The following is a 6,001-nucleotide window of genomic DNA, read 5'->3' on the forward strand; positions in this document are numbered from 1 at the left end:
TTTAAAAACATATTATGAGAAGCTATACGCCAATAAATTAGGCAATCTAGAAGAAATGGATGCATTTCTAGAAAATCACAAACTACCAAAACTGGAACAGAACGAAATAGAAAACCTGAACAGACCTATAACCAGGGAGGGAGGAATATGAAGCAGTCATCAAAAACCTCCCAAGACACAAAAGTCCAGGGCCAGATGCTTCCCTGGAGAATTCTATCAAATACTTAAAGAAACAATACCTAATTTACTAAAGCTGTTCCAAAAGATAGAAAGGGAAGGAATACTTCCAAACTCGTTCTATGAGGCCAGCATCACCTTAATTCCAAAACCAAAGACCCCACTAAAAAGGAGAATTATAAACCACTATCCCTGATGAACACAGATGCAAAAATTCTCAACAAGATACTAACCAATAGGATCCAACAGTACATTAAGAAGATTATTCACCAAAAAAAGAAATAAATAAAAAAGAAGATTATTCACCATGACCAAGTGGGATTTAACCCCAGGAGGCAAGACTGCTTCAACACTCATAAAGCAATCAACATGACAGATCATATCAACAAGAGATAAAACAAGAACCATATGATCCTCTCAATAGATGCAGAGAAAGCATTTGACAAAATATAGCATCCATTCCTGATCAAAACTCTTCAGAGTGTAGAGATAGAGGGAACATTCCTCAGCATCTTAAAAGCCATCTATGAAAATCCCACAGCAAATATCATTCTCAATGGAGAAAAAGTGAGGGCCTTTCTCCTAAGATCAGGAACAAGACAGGGATGTCCATGCTCACCACTGCTATTCAACATAGTACTAGAAGTCCTAGCCTCAGCAATCAGGCAGCCAAAAGAAATAAAAGGCATTCACATTGGTAACGAAGAAGTCGAACTTTCCCTCTTTGCAGATGACTTGATACTGTACAGAGAAAACCCAAAAGACTCCACCCCACAATTGCTAGAACTCATACAGCAATTTGGCAGTGTGGCAGGATACAAAATCAATGCCCAGAAATCAGTGGCATTTCTATACACTAACAATGATACTGAAGAAAGAGAAATTAAGGAGTCAGTCCCATTGACAATTGCACCCAAAAGCATAAGATACCTAGGAATAAACCTAACCAAAGAGGTAAAGTACCTATACTCTGAAAACTATAGAACACTTCAGAAAGAAATTGAGGAAGACACAAAGAGATGGAAAAATATTCTATGCTCATGGATTGGAAGAATTAACATTGTGAAAATGTCAGTGCTACCCAGGGCAATTTACACATTTAATGCAATCCCTATCAAAATACCATGGACTTTCTTCAGAGAGTTGGAACAAATCATCTTAAGGTTTGTGGAATCAGAAAAGACCCCAAATAGCCAGGGGGATATTAACAAAGAATACCAGAGCTGGAGGCATCACAATGCCAGATTTCAGGTTGTACTACAAAAGCTGTGGTCAGCTTTTGTGTGGTACTGGCACAAAAACAGACACATAGATCAATGGAACAGAATAGAGAATCCAGAAATGGGCCCTCAACTCTATGGTCAACTAATATTTGACAAAGCAGGAAAGACTATCCACTGGAAGAAAGACAGTCTCTTCAATAAATGGTGCTGGGAAAATTGGACAGCCACATGCAGAAGAATGAAAATAGACCACTCTCTTACACCATACACAAAGATAAACTCAAAATGAGTGAAAGATTTAAATGTGAGCCAAGAATCCATCAAAATCCTAGAGGAGAACACAGGCAACACCCTTTTTGAACTTGGCCACAGCAACTTCTTGCAAGTTACATCTATGAAGGCAAGAGAAACAAAAGCAAAAATGAATTATTGGGACTTAATCAAGATAAAAAGCTTCTCTACAACAAAAGAAACAGTCAACAAAACTAAAAGACAACCTACAGAATGGGAGAAGACATTTGCAAATGACCTATCAGATAAAGGGCTAGTATCCAAGATCTATAAAGAACTTATTAAACCCAATAGCAAAGAAACAAACAATCCAATCATGCAATGGGCAAAGACATGAACAGAAATTTCACAGAGGAAGACACACACATTGCCAACAGGCACATGAGAAAATGCTCCGCATCACAGGCCATCAAAACCACAATGAGATCCCACCTCACACCAGTGAGAATGGGGAAAATTAACAAGACAGGAAACAACAAATGTTGGAGAGGATGTGGAGAAAGGGAACCCTCTTGCACTGTTGGTGGGAATGTGAACTGCTGCAGCCATTCTGGAAAACTGTGTGGAGGTTCCTCAAGAAGTTAAAAGTACACCTGCCCTATGACCCAGCAAGTGTACTGGTCGGAATTTACCCCAAAGATACTGATGCAGTGAAACGCCGGGACACCTGCACCCTGATGTTTATAGCAGCAATGTCCACAATAACCAAACTGTGGAAGGAGCCTCGGTGTCCTTCGAAAGATGAATGGATAAAGGTATACAATGGAATATTCCTCAGCCATAAACGACAAATAGCCACCATTTGCTTCAACGTGGATGGAAGTGGAGGGTATTATGCTGAGTTAAGTAAGTCAATCAGCGAAGGACAAACATTATATTGTCTCATTCATTTGGGGAATATAAAAAATAGTGAAAGAGAATAAAAGGAAAGGAGAGAAAATGAGTGAAAATATCAGTGAGGATGACACAACATGAGAGACACCTAACTCTGGGAAACGAACAAGCGGTGGTGGAAAGCAAGGTGGATGGGGGGTGGGGGTGACTGGGTGACGGGCACTGATGGGGGCACTGGACAGGATGAGCACTGGGTGTTATGCTATATGTTGACAAATCGAACTCCAATAAAAAATATTAAAAAGTTATTTTTCATTAAAGTTTTCATAACTATTTCTACATGTATTGTTTGCATATAGCATCTACTAACATATACATATGTATGCATATATATGTACACATATACCTATATATATGCTTTTACAAAAATAACTCACATAATACACCTTTTTTAAATTCAGAATATTTAAAAAATAATTTTCTTTTATGCGTGTGTGTGCTTATTTTTCCTCTCTCTCTCTTACCTCCCTGCCCTCCTCCAAGAAATTAACCAATATTAATATCCAGGTTTTTATCCTTTCACATGCTTCTCACTGCTTTTATATAAATAGGTGCATGTGCATACCCACACACAACACTCAAACACATTGAGATTAGTTTTATATATGTAACTCTGCATTTTGTCTTTGACAATTTTTGGAAATCTATCCAACTTACTATTTTTACGGCCACATAACGTTCATGGTGTGCTCATAATATCTATTATTCACTCTTTCTATCTTCTTGACTTTAGAAGTCTGAAATAAACATCTTTGTACCAGATGTACCTTAAAAGTCGTCACTTTTACTAGCTTTCCCTTCAACTCCTTGGTTTTCATTAATTAAACATTTTATGTTCTATCATTAATCTTTTTTATAGTATGACTATTTGACTTAAATGTTACAATTTTTTCTCTTATATTGCAACCACTCTATTATTTTTCGTTATTCATATGCTTGTATTCATGCATATATGTAACATATGGACACATATATGCCTATATATAAAGAGTGAAAATGGATGAAAAAATATCTCTCTCCTGTTATTTCATCTTCTATTCAACTTTCCCATCTTAAATTCTCTGTTTCGATTTAGTAATTGTGTGGTTAGATAAGCATTTCCCTTATAAAGAGTGTGTGGATGATATATACTTGGAATTAAAAAAAATATTTTGACAGATGAGCCAAATCTTCAGGCATAACATTTGGGAATTGTTACCTTTTTTCTCTGTGCCTATAGATGGCTCTTTTAGCTTCAAGTATTAAATGCCTTCGTCATGCTTTTCTTTTGTAACTACTTTTCATTTCTCACTTTCTGCCAGATTTTGTAAGGTACTTCTCTTTATCCTTCAGGTTCAGTAAATTTACCAGGATATGCTTAAGTGAGCATATTTTCTCATTAAACCTAACGAATTCAGCTAGGTCTATTTAATATTCAGACCCAAGTTTCCTTTCCCTAAGAAAAATATTTTGCTATTTTTTTTATCATCCCCTCTTTTCCAACATTTCTATTCTTTCCTTCTTTTTTTTTCATTTCTATTCTTTCACTCTGGATCTCTTTGTATCCATTTCTTGAGTTTTCAAATCTGGTATCTCCTGGTCTTATTATTTTTTCTCCTGGAATTACCATCTATTTTTTTATGTCTGTATTTTGAAGTATCTTTTCTCTTGACTTTTGAAGGCATTAATTCAGGTCTAAATAGTGAAGGGTTTGTTCGTCAAAAATTCTTTGCTATGGCTATTTGGGGCCTCTTATAATTCCATACAAATTTTAGGATTGTTCTAGCTCTCTGAAAAATGCTTTTGATATATATTTTTAAAAATTTTATTTAAATTCTAGTTACTTAACATTTAGTACAATATTCGTTTCAGGAGTAGAACCCAATGATTCATCACTTGCATCCAACACCCAGTGCTTTATATGACAAATGCCATTCTTAATACCAGCACCCATTTATCCCATCCCCTGCCCACCTCTCTCCATCAACCATCAGTTTGTTCTTTATCATTAAGAGTCTCTTACAGTTTGTTTACTTCTATCTCTTACCCCCTCCCATATATTCATATGTTTTGTTTCTTAAATTCCACAAATAAGTAAAATCATGGTATTTTTCTTTCTCTGACTTATTTCACTTACCATAATACACTCTAGCTCCATTCATGTCGTTGCAAATGGCAAAATTTCATTTCTTTATGGCAGTGTAATACTTCATTTTATAGATATACCACTTCTTTATTCATGCATCAGTCGGTGGACATTTGGGCTCTCTCCAAGTTTGGCTATTTGTTGATAATGCCACTATAAACATGAGGGTGCACATGCCCCTTCCAATCAGCATTTTTGTGTCCTTTGAGTAAGTACCTACTGGTGCAATTGCTGGATAATAGGGTAGTTCTATTTTTAAGTTCCTGAGGAACCTCCATACCATTTTATAGAGTGGGTGCACCAGCTTCCATTCCCACCAACAGTGAAAGAGTGTTCCCCTTTCTCTGCATCCTCACCAATCCTGCTGTTTCCTGTATTGTTAAGTTTAGCCATTCTGACAAGTGTGAGGTAGTATCTCTCATTGTAGTTCTGATTTGTATTTCTCTGATGATGAGTGATATAGAGCATCATTTCATGTGTCTGTTATCCATCTGGTTAGCTTCTTTGGAAAAATGTCTGTTTATGTGTTCTGCCCATTTCTTAACTGGCTTGTTTGTCTTTGAGTGTTGAGTTTGATATGTTCTTTATAGATTGGGATACTAAACCTTTATCAGATCTGTCATTTGTAAATATCTTCTCCCTTTTTATAGGCTGTCTTTTAGTTTTCTTGTTGTTTCCTTAGCTGTGCAGAAGCTTTTATCTTGATGAAGACCCAGTAGTTCATTTTTGCTTTTGTTTCCCTTGCCTCTGTTGACCTGTCTAATAAGTAGTTGCTCTGGCCGAGGACAAAGAGGTGCTGCCTGTGTTCTCCACCGGGATTTTGATGGTTTCCTATCTCATATTAAGGTCTTTCATCCATTTTGAACTTATTTTTGTATATGGTTGTAAGAAAGTGGTCCAGTTTTATTCTTCTGCTTGTGGCTCTCCAGTTTTCCCAACACCATTTGTTGAAGAGACTGTCTTTCTTCCATTGGATATTCTTTCCTGCTTTGTTGAAGATTAGTTGGCCATAGATTTGTGGGTCTATTTCTGGGTTTTCTATTCTGTTCCTTTGATCTGTGTGTCTGTTTTTGTGCCAGTGCGATACTGCCTTGATGACTACAGCTTTGTAGTACAGCTTGAAGTCCAGAATCATGATGCCTCCAGCTTTGCTTTTCCTTTTCAAGACTACTTTGGCTATTTGGATCTTTTGAGGTTCCAGACAAAAGTTAGGATTGTTTGCCCTAGCTCTGTGAAAAATGCTGGTGGTATTTTGATAGGGATTGCATTCAATGTGTAGATTGCTTTGGGT

This window comes from Canis aureus, chromosome X, assembly GCF_053574225.1.
Source record: "Canis aureus isolate CA01 chromosome X, VMU_Caureus_v.1.0, whole genome shotgun sequence".
In the NCBI taxonomy this organism is placed as follows: Eukaryota; Metazoa; Chordata; class Mammalia; order Carnivora; family Canidae; genus Canis; species Canis aureus.